The following is a 17,088-nucleotide window of genomic DNA, read 5'->3' on the forward strand; positions in this document are numbered from 1 at the left end:
GACTTTTTGACAGAAAAATCCCCAACTTTTTGACACAAAAAATCCCGACTTTTTGACAGTTAGAAAAAAAATGACTTTTTGACACTTAGAACAAAACCTGACTTTTTGACACTTAGAACAAAACCCATCTTTTTGACACTTAGAACAAAACCCGACTTTTTGACAAAATAAAATCCTGACTTTTTGACATTTAGAAAAAATCCAGACGTTTTGATACTTAGAAAAAAAACGACTTTTTGACACTTGGAAAAAATCCCGATTTTTTTGACATTTAGAAAAGAATCCCAATTTTTTGACACTTAGAAATAATCCAGAAGTTTTGACAGCAAAAATTCAGATTTTTTGACACTTAAAAAAATCCTGACGTTTTGATACTGAGAAAAAACCCAGACTTTTTGACACTTAGAAAAAATCCCGACTTTTTGACACTTAGAGAAAATATACTGACTTTTTGACACTTAGAAAAAATCCCGACTTTTTGACAGTTAGAAAAAATCCTGACAGATTTCTCCATAAGAAACAATATAAATATAAAATATTCCAGCCTTGAAAAAAGTCCTTATTTTAGTAAATACTATACACTTTAAATACAATATGAAGCACTATACAGTACTGTATATCAAACATAAGAAGCGGGTTATGGATCAACTTTCTATTTAATAATGTAGCTGGGTAAGAGTTAAAACAATATTACAAAGTAATTATATGTTCATAATACAGGATTTAGTGTAAGTCATTTGTTAACTACACATATATCTCTAAGATATAGAATTATAGCAAAAAAAACTAAAACATATTTTCTCAGCTATGAATGATTTGAAAGTAGTTCACTCTGTTGTTTATGGTGTAACATGGTTTTCTTTGGGAATTGTTTGTGACATTATTTGGTTTGAATTGTGTTTAAAGTGTATTGAAGGTCATGCACGATTTCTCTATTATTGTATTCCTTAGCAATGAGTAGCGAGCTCGCTGCGAGAGGCTAAAGCTAGGGAGTTTGAAACACAAAACGTTTCAGAAGGACATTCACTCAACATTTGTCCGTGGACTATAGGCCTGCATTGTTGCGTTTGAATGGAGGAGTGGTGAGTACGCGAGTCTGTGTGGGCCCACCACTGTGGGAAAAAACAGACTATTTACATGTTGTTCGCTGTCATTGTACGGTAACTTTATGTTGTATTACTGTATAGGCTGAAGGCTCTGTGAAGGGTAGCTTGTGGCATTGAGAGTCGTCAAAACAACTGGCTGAACTGTCATTTGCAGCTGCCCTGCCGACACATTGTCACTAGCCCTGTGGTGCACTCACAGTTAAAAATCACTAACTCCTTAACGTTTAACAGCCAGGCCACTACAATGATTAGGAATAAGTAAAAAAAAAAATCATATTTACCTTGTCGGTTAATCGGGAGGAAGGGGGGCAGTTTCGACAGGGCTGTGGATACTTCCTGAATGTTTCAAACCACGCATCGCTTGTCCATTGCTTTCTTTGGACACATATTGACCTGGCAAAACGAGAAACATGTTGTCAAAAGGATACAAAGTACTTAAAATGCACACAAAGTAGTAATTAGAACAGTAGTTAATGACAGCACTCTGCTGACCGAATGAACGACAGAGATTGATCAGCCTGTCCACAATCGCTAAAACAGAAATGGCTGTGGTACGAGACACCCCATGGGTGTATGACACGTTTGTACACTGAGACAAGGTTCGTACGCCAAAGCAAATGATTTGTCTGTGGGTTGCAAATTAAAGTAAATTGAGCTTCCACTAGGGTTGCACGATATACCATTATTAGTATAGTACAGCGATACTAATGAATCATTTTCCGTACTATAACGCCTCTAAAAAATACCGGCCCGCCCGTCGTCGTCACGTCATGAAATTGCAGAGGAGCATGTTCGGCAGCGCACAATCACGGAGTACTTACAAGCAGACACAGTTTGTAGACAGAAAAGGGAGAACGAACGCATTTTGGCTTAAAAACTAACGATAAAGGTGAAGTTATAACACTGAAACGCCCTCAGGAAGAGGTGCTTTAAGACATGGCTAGCTAGCTAGCTAGCAGCTAAAGTCCAGCCCCAGTCGGCAGTGTTTTAGCTACTTCTATATCACTAATCCTCGCCTCAATGGTGACAAATAAAGTAGGTTTCTTACAAGTATCATCCCTGCAAGACGAGGAATAGCTAAACATGCTTCACTACACACCGTAGCTCACAGGCACCAAAATGTAAACAAACGCCATTGGTGGATCTACACCTAAAATCCACTGTAATGATACCAAGTACAGGCGCATATTTAGTCGACACTACTATGATTACGTCGATATTTTTTGGCATCACAACATCTTCTTTCGTTTAAAAAAATGTATATTATGTTTATGGGGATAGGGTTGATTGGCAACACTAAATTGGCCCTAGTGTGTGGATGTGAGTGTGAATGTTGTCTGTCTATCTGTGTTGGCCCTGCGATGAGGTGGCGACTTGTCCAGGGTGTACCCCGCCTTCCGCCCGATTGTAGCTGAGATAGGCTCCAGCGTCCCCCGCGACCCCAAAGGGAATAAGCGGTAGAAAATGGATGGATGGATGTTTATAAACTCAGGAAATATGTCCCTGGACACATAAGGACTTTGAATATGACCAATGTATGATCCTGTAACTACTTGGTATCGGATTGATATCCAAATTTGTGGTATCATCCAAAACTAATGTAAAGTATCAAACAACAGAAGAATAAGTGATTATTACATTTTAACAGAAGTGAAGACAGAACATGTTAAAAGATAAAGTAAGCAGATATTAACAGTAAATAAACAAGTAGATTAATAATTCCTTTTCTACCACGTGTCCTTAATAATTTTGACAAAATAATAGAATGGAAAATGACACAATATGTTACTGCATATGTCAGCAGACTAAATTAGGAGCCTTTGTTTGCTTACTTACTACTAAAAGACAAGTTGTCTTGTATGTTCACTATTTTAATTAAGGACTTACCTGCAATAAGAAACATATGTTTAATGTAGCGTTAGATTTTTTGTTCAAATAAAGCCAATAATTACATTTTTTGTGGTGCCCTTTATTTAGGAAAGTATCGAAAAGTATCGAAATAATTTTGGTACCGGTACCAAAATATTGGTATCGGTACAACACTAGTTTCCATTGTAAATATGAAACTCAAAAATGTAAGAAACTAAATTTAACAACTAGACAGTAGAGTAATAATTTTTTAGTTTTTATTATTACCACATGAATACACAAAAAAGTACAGAAAATTGGTACCGTTGAGTATCATATAATTCCCAGGTACCATGAAGTAGTACTCTACCTGTTCAAGTGGGAAAGATACCCATCACTAGTTGAGATACTGCAGTTCCTACAGGTGGACTGGCCAGGTGTGGACAGACCTTTTGCACATCTACTAAAATCGTAGGCGTGAAGAAAGGCCCGACAAACCTGTTCATTATTATTTTTATTTTATTTCCACTTGCAATTTCACGGGCCATTTCATCTCAACATAAATAAACGTTACGAGGATATCTGTCGGTGGAAGATGCAGTAGTTGGCTCTTGGCCACTGGCACTAATGCAACCCAAGCAGTGTCACCAGCAACAATTTCACATTACTGTTGATAATATCAATAAACAGAGACTAATGTGGCTTTAAGTCAAGGAAAACCAAACAAGACGGTCCAAATCCAATAATCCACAGGAAATGCTACCGCAAATGTGCAAGGAGCCTTGTAAATTGGACTAATCAATAGGAATACCGAGCGAATTAACAAACCAGACAAGGAGGTTGGAGCCTCTCCAGATTGCTTCAGAGACGCCTTTAGGAAATTGAGGTTAGCGTTGAGAGTCAGCAGTGTCAGACGCACAGCTCATAGGATTAATACCCGCTTTCTGCTCGATCACTCGGAAACGGGCGGTCACAAACACTTAAATATTCTTTCCTGGTAGTTTTAATCATTTATGGAGTGTCTCCTTTGCTACCCGGCATTCGACAAACGCATACAAATACAACACTTGACAAACCGCCCAGCTGCAAGTAAACTCGAGGTCTGCTTAACTCTGTTAGGATCGCGTCTGTCTTTGGTGTCCATTCGTCACTGTCGAGGTCAGAGAAATCACGAAAGGAGCACACATTCTCCCGGCGGGACACTTTGTTTTCTGTGACACACAGACGGCCATTTGTCATCAGAGAGCTCGAGGAGTTCTGCCGTAAAAATAGAATACCGTATTTCCTTGAATTGCCGCCGGGGCGGTAATTAATTTAAAACCTCTTCTCACTCCGGCGCTTACTAAAGGCATGCGGTAAATGTAAGCATACGCTAATTATTTTAAAACCTCTTCTCACTCCGGCGCTTACCAAAGGCATGCGGTAAATTTAGGCCTGCGCTTTGAGTGTGATGTAAGGATACCATCATGAAAAGCGCATTTAATAAAAAAAACGTTATTATGGTCTTACCTTTACTTATAAATGAAGTCCATGCGCAGCTCCTTCTGACCAAAAGCATCGATAACTTGTTTATAAAAGTCTTCCTTATCTTTCTTCCGTTATAAAAGTCTCTCTTTCTCGATGGAGATCTTCCTTTAATTATTACCTCCTGCTTCGATTGAAAGTGTGTCATGTCTGTGTGATCATGTTTTTGTTTTGGTCATGTTCGGTTTAGTTTTTGGACTTTTTGTGCACTTTTGTTTTGTCACCATAGCAACCATTAGTTTTCACCCGTCACGTCACGCACCTGTTTCACGTTTTGAGTCACGCACCTGTTTTCGTTAATCATGTCTATAGTATTTAAGTTAATTGTTTTCAGTTTGTCGTTCTGACGACACCCCGCATTTATGCTTCTGCACACTCTCCACACCCTTATGACCCTTGCTGCTCTTTTTTCATGCCGGTTCCATGCCAAGTAAGTTTTGTTTATTAAGCCACAGTTAGTGTTTTTTTTGTTGTTCATAGTTTCTGCCTTTGTGCAAGTATTTGTTTTCATAGCCAAGTCGTTTCTCCGCCACTGTGCGCGCTTTTCGTTTGTACTTTTTTGTAGTTATAGTGTTTAAATAAATCATGTATTCACCTTCACGCCAAATCTGGTCCAATTCACTTGCACCTCGGGAGAACAAACCAAGCCATAGTCTAAGTCTTGACAAAGTGCAGTTTAGAAAACTGTTTTATTTTAGATATGTAATCCTCCATGTTAAAAGTGCAAGCGAGAGGAAAAAATAACTGTTGCTGCTTGTTGTCACTTCTTCTGCAGCCGAGTAGTCGCAAGAAGGATCACTAGCGCCCTCTACCACCAGGAGGCGGGAGTCATTTGATGACTCATATTTGACACACGCAGCTACGGTGTATTAATAAAACATAGCTGCTTACTGTTCTTTTTAGCATATTCAATAGCTTGGACCTTAAATCCTACTGAATAGCTCGTTATCTTCATCCCTTTATGCGATTTTAAATTATTTAAATCAGTCTCCTCCATTTTGAAAATGATGACAGGTGAAGTGTCACTCGTGACGTGACGAGTTTGACCCGGCGGAAATTCTAGGCATATGCTAATTATTTTGCGAAACGAGTTTGACCCGGCGGAAATTCTAGACATGCGCTAATAAAAATAATATTTTGCGAAACGAGTTTGACCCGGCGGAAATTCTAGACATGCGCTAATAAATATAATATTTTGCGAAACGAGTTTGACCCGGCGTTAATCCTGAACCGGCGGTAATGCTAAGCATGCGCTAATTATTTTGCGAAACGAGATTGACCCGGCTGTAATCACGTACCAACATCTTTAAATGATGATATTCACTACTATTGTAATTGTTATATGGTATTGTGAATAAACTTGAAACTGAATTCTAGGCATGTGCATACTATATACCCGGCGGCAATTCAAGGAAATGCGGTATGGCATTTGTCTTTACCTCTGCCATTGTCTCAGAGGCATATGTTTGCTTCCATTCACCCTCGTTATTGTGAGCTTGTTTCTCTCCTGTTTTTCTGATGCAATAAGCCAAGAAAATCACATTACCCCTCATGTGCTCTTAATATCATTTCAGTTTGCTTAGCTTGATTTAATTCCGCCTATATGAAGATATGCAGAATAACAAGCGCTGCCTCGGTTGACACTACTGCACTCTGTTTACCTGTGTCACCCCAAGGGAAGCCAATGGAAGAGCAGTTTATGATGCCTTCTCTTTATTTATTCAGGAGCCTTTTGAATTTACATTCCCATTATCTTGATTCTGCACTGTTGGTGATCAAATGCCAAGATGCAAATTGCTCAACTTGACTTGTAAACAAATACGGGTAGTCGAAAGGTGGAAGCAGTGATGGGTGTCGTCTTGCATCATCTACATCAGTGGTGTTAAACTCATTTTTAGCTCAGGGGCCACATGGAGGCAAATCTATTCCCAAGTGGGCTGGACTGGTAAAATTATGGCATGATAATATAAAAATAAAGACAACTTCAGATTGTTTCCTGAAAATGCACAAATCATAATGGTTTTTTTTACACATACATATTGCGGTTAATAGTATTCCATCTTCATTTGTCGTTATTTAAGATTTCTGAATAAATCATCAGTCAAATAGGTGGAATTGTGTCTGGCAGCATTTTTAAAATTTCCATTGGTGTTGTTTTTTAATCTTTCGGAAAATTAAATGAATTATAATATCATCATCAAATTACAAGGGTATTTTTTATTTATTGTTAATGTAATTTACTAATTTTCCTCAACTGGTGTTTTATTCTGTACACATGGAGCATCATCTACACCAGTGGTTCTCAACCTTTTTTCAGTGATGTACCCCCTGTGAACATTTGTTTTAATTCAAGTACCCCCTAATCAGAGCAAAGCATTTTTGGTTGAAAAAAAGAGATAAAGAAGTAAAATACAGCACTATGTCATCCGTTTCTGATTTATTAAATTGTATAACAGTGCAAAATATTGCCCATTTGTAGTGGTCTTTCTTGAACTATTTGGAAAAAAAGATATAAAAAATAACTAAAAACTTGTTGAAAAATAAACAAGTGATTCAATTATAAATAAAGATTTCTACACATATAAGTAATCATCAACTTAAAGTGCCCTCTTTGGGGATTGTAATAGAGATCCATCTGGATTCATGAACTTAATTCTAAACATTTCTTCACAAGAAAATAAATCTTTAACATCAATATTTATGGAACATGTCCACAAAATATCTAGCTGTCAACACTGAATATTGCATTGTTGCATTTCTTTCCACAGTTCTTTTTGACAGACATTTTAGTGAGAAACCTGAGCATGTGCTTCACGGAGTTTATGAACTTACATTCATATTTTGTTGAAGTATTATTCAATCAATATATTTATAAAGGATTTTTGAATTGTTGCTATTTTTAGAATATTTAAAAAAAATCTCACGTACCCCTTGGCATACCTTCAAGTACACCCAGGGGTTCGCATACCCCCATTTGAGAACCACTGATCTACACGTCTCACATGAAGTTAGAAAGAGATACATATTAGTTCAGCATATTTATGTGCGCCCAGAAAATGTGTCCCCATGCAGTCATAAGTACAACATAAAATGTACAGATTATCAAAAGCTTTTTTTTTTTTTTTTTTTTGGGGGGGGGGGGGGTCACATGTTACATTACCAATGATTTATTTGATAATCAAGGCATGAACGTAACAATCCACATGTTGTATACTATCACTAAGTAGATGAATACTCCAATGCTGAAGTTGAACTGAAATTCTTGATTTTTTTTTATTTTTTATAATTGTTGAAGTAGAGCACACAATTCCTAAACAGGCTGAATATTTTGAAGTTGGAACAGTTTGAATCAGATGAAAAATGTGGGAATTGAGGAACTTTGAAAAATGTCCCATTGATTTAAATGGCAATTTCCCCAAAAATGTGGGATTTTCGGGAAAAGCGGGATTTTTTTTTTTTAATGGTAAAAAAACTTGAATGGTTTGAATGATTTGAAATGGTTGGTGTTGAAATTGTTGTGTTGAACTAGTAACAAGCAGCGGTGGTGGCCGCGCTCGGCAATCAAATTTGCAAAGGGCCAATGACTGGCATTTCAGTCACCAGAATTTTACAGTAAAATCTACAGTGTTTTTTTTTATACCAAATTACTGTAAATTTAAAAATCCTAATTTATTTTTACTAGATAGGCTCCAGCGCCCCCCGCGACCCCAAAGGGAATAAGCGGTAGAAAATGGATGGATGGACAGTTAATATCCTGAGCTTATAGTTTTTTACCGTACAACCTACCCTCATTTTTACAATGCATTACTGTAAACGGAAAAACTGTAGCCCTTTTATTTTTACAGTAATTTTCCGGCGACTTCAGAACATTTTTTACCGTTAAATCTACTGATTGTTTTGACAAGGTACACATACCAGGTAGGGTGATATAATTTTGTATTTCACTTTTATACATATTATTTTAGTATTCTTGGTGTACTATTTGTTGGCTGTATTTTTCCTGATCTGTTCAAATGCTCCTCTCTGAGCTGCCACCTTAACGTGGTAGAGGAGTTTGCGTGTCCCAATGATCCTAGGAGCTATGTTGTCCGGGGGCTTCTATGCCCCCTGGTAGGGTCTCCCAAGGCAAACTGGTCCTAGGTGAGGCATCAGACAAAGAGCAGCTCGAAGATCTCTATAAGGAACACTGACAAGGAACCCAGATTTCCCTCGCCCGGACGCGGGTCACCGGGGCCCCCCTCTGGAGCCAGGCCCGGAGGTGGGGCACGATGGCGAGCGCCTGGTGGCCGGGCCTGTCCCCATGGGGCCCGGCCGGGCACAGCCCGAAGAGGCAACGTGGGTCCCCCCTCCAATGGGCTCACCACCCATAGCAGGGGTCATAGAGGTCGGGTGCGATGTGAGCTGGGCGGAAGCCGAAGGCAGGGCACTTGGCGGTCCGATCCTCGGCTACAGAAGCTAGCTCTTGGGACGTGGAACGTCACCTCGCTGGGGGGGAAGGAGCCTGAGCTAGTGCGCGAGGTGGAGAAGTTCCGGCTAGATATAGTCGGACTCACTTCGACGCACAGCAAGGGCTCTGGAACCAGTTCTCTCAAGAGGGGCTGGACTCTCTTCCACTCTGGCGTTGCCGGCAGTGAGAGGCGACGGGCTGGGGTGGCAATTCTTGTTCCCCCCCGGCTCAGAGCCTGCACATTGGAGTTCAACCCGGTGGACGAGAGGGTAGCTTCCCTCCGCCTTCGGGTGGGGGAACGGGTCCTGATTGTGGTTTGCGCTTACGCGCCAAACCGCAGCTCAGAGTACCCACCCTTTTTGGATTCACTCGAGGGAGTACTTGAGAGTGCTTCCCCGGGTGATTTCCTCGTTCTACTGGGGGACTTCAATGCTCATGTTGGCAGCGACAGTGAAACCTGGAGAGGCGTGATTGGGAAGAATGGCTGCCCGGATCTGAACCCGAGCGGTGTTTTGTTGTTGGACTTTTGTGCTCGTCACAGATTGTCCATAACAAACACCATGTTCAAACATAAGGGTGTCCATATGTGCACTTGGCACCAGGACACCCTAGGCCGCAGTTCCATGATCGACTTTGTAGTTGTGTCATCGGATTTGCGGCCTCATGTTTTGGACACTCGGGTGAAGAGAGGGGCGGAGCTTTCTACCGATCACCACCTGGTGGTGAGTTGGCTGCGATGGTGGGGGAGGATGCCGGACAGACCTGGCAGGCCCAAACGCATTGTGAGGGTTTGCTGGGAACGTCTGGCAGAGTCTCCTGTCAGAGAGAGTTTCAATTCCCACCTCCGGAAGAACTTTGAACATGTCATGAGGGAGGTACTGGACATTGAGTCCGAATAGACCATGTTCCGCGCCTCTATTGTCGAGGCGGCTGATTGGAGCTGTGGCCGCAAGGTAGTTGGTGCCTGTCGTGGCGGTAATCCTAGAACCCGTTGGTGGACACCGGCGGTGAGGGATGCCGTCAAGCTGAAGAAGGAGTGCTACCGGGTTCTTTTGGCTCATAGGACTCCTGAGGCAGCGGACAGGTACCGACAGGCCAAGCGGTGTGCGGCTTCAGCGGTCGCAGAGGCAAAAACTCGGACATGGGAGGAGTTCGGTGAGGCCATGGAAAACGACTTCCGGACGGCTTTGAAGCAATTCTGGACCACCATCCGCCGCCTCAGGAAGGGGAAGCAGTGCACTATCAACACCGTGTATGGCGAGGATGGTGTTCTGCTGACCTCGACTGCGGATGTTGTGGATCGGTGGAGGGAATACTTCGAAGACCTCCTCAATCCCACCAACACGTCTTCCAATGAGGAAGCAGTGCCTGGGGAGTCTGTGTTGGGCTCTCCTATTTCTGGGGCTGAGGTTGCTGAGGTAGTTAAAAAGCTCCTCGGTGGCAAGGCCCCGGGGGTGGATGAGATCCGCCCGGAGTTTCTTAAGGCTCTGGATGCTGTGGGCCTGTCTTGGTTGACAAGACTCTGCAGCATCGCGTGGACATCGGGGGCGGTACCTCTGGATTGGCAGACCGGGGTGGTGGTTCCTCTCTTTAAGAAGGGGAACCGGAGGGTGTGTTCTAACTATCGTGGGATCACACTCCTCAGCCTTCCCGGTAAGGTCTATTCGGGTGTACTGGAGAGGAGGCTACGCCGGATAGTCGAACCTCGGATTCAGGAGGAGCAGTGTGGTTTTCGTCCTGGTCGTGGAACTGTGGACCAGCTTTATACTCTCGGCAGGGTCCTTGAGGGTGCATGGGAGTTTGCCCAACCATTCTACATGTGTTTTGTGGACTTGGAGAAGGCATTCGACCGTGTCCCTCGGGAAGTCCTGTGGGGAGTGCTCGGGGAGTATGGGGTATCGGACTGTCTGATTGTGGCAGTCCGCTCCCTGTATGCTCAGTGCCAGAGCTTGGTCCGCATTGCCGGCAGTAAGTCGGACACGTTTCCAGTGAGGGTTGGACTCCGCCAAGGCTGCCCTTTGTCACCGATTCTGTTCATAACTTTTATGGACAGAATTCCTAGGCGCAGTCAAGGCGTTGAGGGGATCTGGTTTGGTGGCTGCAGGATTAGGTCTCTGCTTTTTGCAGATGATGTGGTCCTGATGGCTTCATCTGGCCAGGATCTTCAGCTCTCGCTGGATCGGTTCACAGCCGAGTGTGAAGCGACTGGGATGAGAATCAGCACCTCCAAGTCCGAGTCCATGGTTCTCGCCCGGAAAAGGGTGGAGTGCCATCTCCGGGTTGGGGAGGAGATCTTGACCCAAGTGGAGGAGTTCAAGTACCTCGGAGTCTTGTTCACGAGTGAGGGAAGAGTGGATCGTGAGATCGACAGGCGGATCGGTGCGGCGTCTTCAGTAATGCGGACGCTGTATCGATCCGTTGTGGTGAAGAAGGAGCTGAGCCGGAAGGCAAAGCTCTCAATTTACCGGTCGATCTACGTTCCCATCCTCACCTATGGTCATGAGCTTTGGGTTATGACCGAAAGGACAAGATCACGGGTACAAGCGGCCGAAATGAGTTTCCTCCGCCGGGTGGCGAGGCTCTCCCTTAGAGATAGGGTGAGAAGCTCTGCCATCCGGGGGGAGCTCAAAGTAAAGCCGCTGCTCCTCCACATCGAGAGGAGCCAGATGAGGTGGTTCGGGCATCTGGTCAGGATGCCACCCGAGCGCCTCCCTAGGGAGGTGTTTAGGGCACGTCCGACCGGTAGGAGGCCACGGGGAAGACCCAGGACACGTTGGGAAGACTATGTCTCCCGGCTGGCCTGGGAACGCCTCGGGGTCCCACGGGAAGAGCTGGACGAAGTGGCTGGGGAGAGGGAAGTCTGGGCTTCCCTGCTTAGGCTGCTGCCCCCGCGACCCGACCTCGGATAAGCGGAAGAAGATGGATGGATGGATGGATGTTCAAATGCTCCTGTGTGGAAAATGTTACAGTAAAGTTCATTTTCATGGATGTTTGTAGTTTTTACTGTGCGAGTTTGGGGAGAAAAAGGGTTTAGGTACCACAATATTGACAATGAAAACACAACCCAGATGAATTTATAATTAATATTTTAGAACATTTCCGACAAATACGGCATGAATTGGTGAAAATGTGAATTTTTCAGATCCAAATCTTATCTTATAACTGCTAACAATGATTATTTCCTGAAATAAGAATGAGTACCATATTTTTCGGAGTATAAGTCGCACCGGAGTATAAGTCGCACCTGCCGAAAATGCATAACAAAGAAGAAAAAAAACAAACATATATAAGTCACACTGGAGTATAAGTCGCATTTTTGGGGGAAATTTATTTGATAAATATATAAGTCGCACTGGAGTATAAGTCACATTTTTGGGGGAAATTTATTTGATAAAACCCAACACCAAGAATAGAGATTTGAAAGGCAATTTAAAATAAATAAAGAATAGTGAACAACAGGCTGAATAAGTATACGGTATATGACGCATAAATAACCAACTGAGAAGGTGCCTGGTATGTTAACGTAACATATTATGGTAAGAGTCATTCAAATAACTATAACATGTAGAACATGCTATACGTTTAGCAAACAATCTGTCACTCCTAATCGCTAAATCCGATTAAATCTTATACATCTAGTCTCTTACGTGAAAGAACTAAATAATATTATTTGATATTTTACGGTAATGTGTTAATAATTTCACACATAAGTCGCTCCTGAGTATAAGTATAAAAACTGCGACTTATAGTCCGAAAAATACGGTAGCTTCTAAAAAAAATGGAATAAAACAAAGAACCAGTTTTGAAAGGCTCTTTTGCAGGATGGGAATCAATCATTGTAGTAACCGGTTTTAATATAACATGAAACCGCTTGTTCTCTGCTTGATTTTTCACATTTATTTTTAAGTGGGAATCTGAATTATTCAAAACATCGGCACAATGAAATGTTTGCTACCGTCTACTGGAGTGGATGATTTACACATGTAGTCTTTTATTACGCAGCTTGGCGAAATAGTTCCTTTTTTTTTTTTTTACCTGGTTTAAATACAAGTTGCGCTTCAGGAAACTTCACAAATCACACAGGTTTCCAGAACACGTACAAGACACACCTGTGCCATTTGTTTGGCGCCTCACATTTCTCTGGTGACTGGGGGAGGAGAAATGGGAATTTTCCGCATAATTAATCTCAGTGATAGCACAATAATGAAGTTCTAAATTACAGTGGCACGCGCTGTGCGCACAATGTGGCGCCTTCAGAACGAGTGCAGCTGCAGGAATCGTGCAGGGTGCCAACACAGGACTTGGATGCGTGGTTTGGTTAAAACCGCTGGAATCTATAGAGGCAAATGAGGTGCCATTGACTGAATGTGCTCTGATTGACGTTTAAAGCCTCGATACAAACACAATCTAGTCCGCCTCTTAATTATAACATGTTTCTCCAGGCTCCACGTGGACAAAGGCTATAGAAACATCGCATTTAGTTCTGACAAATCCATACATAATTGATGATTTTGTCTTGAATTATTTATCCCTATCTGGATCTAAATATTGCAGAGCGCCTTTGAATAATAAATCCTGATCAAATTCAATTCACAGTTTTGCAGTATTGTAAGCACTTGGGCAAGGCTAATTGCATATTGACTGACAAGACAACCAACATCATCCACCCGTCTCAGTTAATAAAGTGGCGCTCTAAGCACCGATAATGAAATGTTCTAAGCCAGGGGTCGCCAACCCGTCCGTGGCGATCGACTAGTTGATCTTTGGGGCTTTACTGGTAAAATATGTGGAAAAAATAAATGCATTACAACATCCGTGCCCTGTTCAACCCCCCCTCTCTCAAGCAAACAGAAAAAAACAGCCAGTAAATCAACTGGTTTTACTACTTCTGCTGCACACGACCACCAACATGTGACTCGCATTCCCATATGTGACCATACAATGAACACATATATTACAGTACTAAGACTATAGTGGCCACAAAGTGCAGCCCAGGGTCCATCTGTAGCCCTTGACTCGTTTGATCATTGGTCCTTGGCACTGCTGACACAACATTAAACACAAAAAGCATATCATATATATATATATATATATATATATATATATATATATATATATATATATATATATATATATATATATATACACTATATTGCCAAAAGTATTTGGCCACCCATCCAAATGATCAGAATCAGGTGTCCTAATCACTTGGCCCAACCACAGGACAGAGTGGAAAAGTGTTCTGTGGTCTGACGAGTCCACATTTCAAAACTGTGGACGTCGTGTCCTGCAGACCAAAGAGGAAAAGAACCATCCGGATTGTTATAGGCGCAAAGTTGAAAAGCCAGCATCTGTGTTGGTATGGGGGTGTATTAGTGCCCAAGACATGGGTAACTTACACATCTGTGAAGGCGCCATTAATGCTGAAAGGTACATACAGATTTTGGAGCAACATATGTTGCCATCCAAGCAACGTTACCATGGACGCCCCTGCTTATTTCAGCAAGACAATGCCAAGCCACGTGTTACATCAACTTGGCTTCATAGTAAAAGAGTGCGGGTACTAGACTGGCCTGCCGGTAGTCCAGACCTTTCTCCCATTGAAAATGTGTGGCGCAATATGAAGCCTAAAATACCACAACGGAGACCCCCGGACTGTTGAACAACTTAAGCTGTACATCAAGCAAGAATAGGAAAGAATTCCACCTGAGAAGCTTAAAAAATGTGTCTCCTCAGTTCCTAAACATTTATGAGTTTGTGTTACGGCTCAGGCTCCTGCCAACGCCGCTCATCCGTCTGTGCGCACCTCGGGACACGCCCACGGGTGCGCACATCCAGGGACGCGCCGCGCGCGTCTCCGCCCTGCTGCAGCCACCAGCTGCAATCACTCGCTGGCAATCTGCACACCTGCGACTGATCAGAGCGAGATCAATAAAGGACCAGTGGACCCAAGGATCGTCGCGGGAACTTAGTTTTTCTCATGGTGTACCGTAAGCCTTATGCGCTCTTACTGTGTTGTTTTTCCCTCCGTGATTCTGACGTCTGTTGCTTTTTCCGCAGTGCCTTCCCGAGTCTTCCCTCCTCGAGATCTCCCGTTGTTTCCCCGGTGTTTTGGACTGCCTTCTTCGTTTCCCAAGTCCTCACTCGCCCCTGGACTCTGACGTCTCTCTCTGCCCCACGGACCCCTCGCTGAACTTGGACCCCTTTTGCCTTGCCCTCTTTGGACTTGTCTGCCTTTTCTCATCAACACTTGGTAACACACTTCAGATATCTACACACATAGTCTTACACTACACACACACTCTTGTATTTTAGTCACACACTCTATTTCTATAGTTTAGTTGTAAATGTTTATTATTATATATATTTATTATATATAATAAACTATTGTATATACTGCCCCCTGGTGTCTGAGCCGTCACCTCTCTCAGTAAACACAACAGTAAGTTCCCGCCAAAATTATTAAAGGACCTGACGGCACAGTTCCTTAGCCCCGCCCCCAGTGACTTTAGTTCCGCCCCCTGTGAATTTTTTTTTTTTCTCTGCCTCTTGCCCCATTCACCATGTCTTTTTCTTTTTTTCGCTTCAAACCAGAGGATTTGTCTTGTCCTGCCGAGCAGTCTTGGAAAGGCATGTTCAGTAGCGAGATAAGCAAGGAGGAATTTTCTCGTCGCCTGGACACCCTCCTCCCACCCTTAGAGACTCAGTCAGCAGGAAGCGTCTGGAATCCGCCTTTGGAGGGGGGGAATGGTACCGACAGCCGTGCTGGTGAGGTAGCACAGCTGCGGCCAGCAAGACCGCTACCATCGATCTTTCAGTTTGCCTGGCCGCACCCACCAACCACGCTACCAGCACTTGTCCCCGAGCTAGCGTCCGAGCTAGCACTTGTCCCCGAGCTAGCGTCTGAGCTAGCACCTGTCCCTCGGCTAGCGTCCGAGCTAGCACCTGTCCCTCGGCTAGCGTCCGAGCTAGCACCTGTCCCTCGGCTAGCGTCCGAGCTAGCACCTGTCCCTCGGCTAGCGTCCGAGCTAGCACCTGTCCCTCGGCTAGCGTCCGAGCTAGCACCTGTCCCTCGGCTAGCGTCCGAGCTAGCACCTGTCCCTCGGCTAGCGTCCGAGCTAGCACCTGTCCCTCGGCTAGCGTCCGAGCTAGCACCTGTCCCTCGGCTAGCGTCCGAGCTAGCACCTGTCCCTCGGCTAGCGTCCGAGCTAGCACCTGTCCCTCGGCTAGCGTCCGAGCTAGCACCTGTCCCTCGGCTAGCGTCCGAGCTAGCACCTGTCCCTCGGCTAGCGTCCGAGCTAGCACCTGTCCCTCGGCTAGCGTCCGAGCTAGCACCTGCCCCTCGGCTAGCGTCCGAGCTAGCACCTGCCCCTCGGCTAGCGTCCGAGCTAGCACCTGCCCCTCGGCTAGCGTCCGAGCTAGCACCTGCCCCTCGGCTAGCGTCCGAGCTAGCACCTGCCCCTCGGCTAGCGTCCGAGCTAGCACCAGCCCCTCGGCTAGCGTCCGAGCTAGCACCAGCCCCTCGGCTAGCGTCCGAGCTAGCACCAGCCCCTCGGCTAGCGTCCGAGCTAGCACCAGCCCCTCGGCTAGCGTCCGAGCTAGCACCAGCCCCTCGGCTAGCGTCCGAGCTAGCACCTGTCCCCAGGCTGGCCCCCACGTCTCCACCAGCTCCCAGGCTGGCCCCCACGTCTCCACCAGCTCCCAGGCTGGCCTCGACCTCAGCACCTCGGCCTGCTCCGCCGACTCCAGCACCTCGGCCTGCTCCGCCGACTCCAGCACCTCGGCCTGCTCCGCCGACTCCAGCACCTCGGCCTGCTCCGCCGACTCCAGCACCTCGGCCTGCTCCGCCGACTCCAGCACCTCGGCCAGCTCCTCAGCTGCCCTCCTCGTCTCCGGCTTTGATGTCCGCCGCTTCCACGCCGATGACGTCTGCCGCTTCCACGCCGCCGATGACGTCTGCCGCTTCCACGCCGCCGATGACGTCTGCCGCTTCCACGCCGCCGATGACGTCTGCCGCTTCCACGCCGCCGATGACGTCTGCCGCTTCCACGCCGCCGATGACGTCTTCCTCCACGCCTGCCTCGCCGATGACGTCTTCCTCCACGCCTGCCTCGCCGATGACGTCTTCCTCCACACCGCCGCCGATGTCATATCCTCGTTTCC

At 44.9% G+C, this 17,088-nt stretch overlaps 1 long non-coding RNA gene across 3 annotated transcripts in view; it reads right to left on the reverse strand.

Annotated features, from left to right (window-relative positions):
• Positions 1–17,088, reverse strand: part of LOC133622365 (uncharacterized) — a 178,337-nt gene that overhangs the window by 119,650 nt on the left and 41,599 nt on the right. For all 3 annotated transcript variants that reach the window (XR_009817768.1, XR_009817767.1, XR_009817766.1), the window contains exon 2: positions 1,388–1,499. This is a non-coding gene — a long non-coding RNA (uncharacterized lncRNA). The remainder of the gene's footprint in view (positions 1–1,387; positions 1,500–17,088) is intronic.

Source organism: Nerophis lumbriciformis, linkage group LG23, assembly GCF_033978685.3.
Source record: "Nerophis lumbriciformis linkage group LG23, RoL_Nlum_v2.1, whole genome shotgun sequence".
NCBI classification, from domain to species: Eukaryota; Metazoa; Chordata; class Actinopteri; order Syngnathiformes; family Syngnathidae; genus Nerophis; species Nerophis lumbriciformis.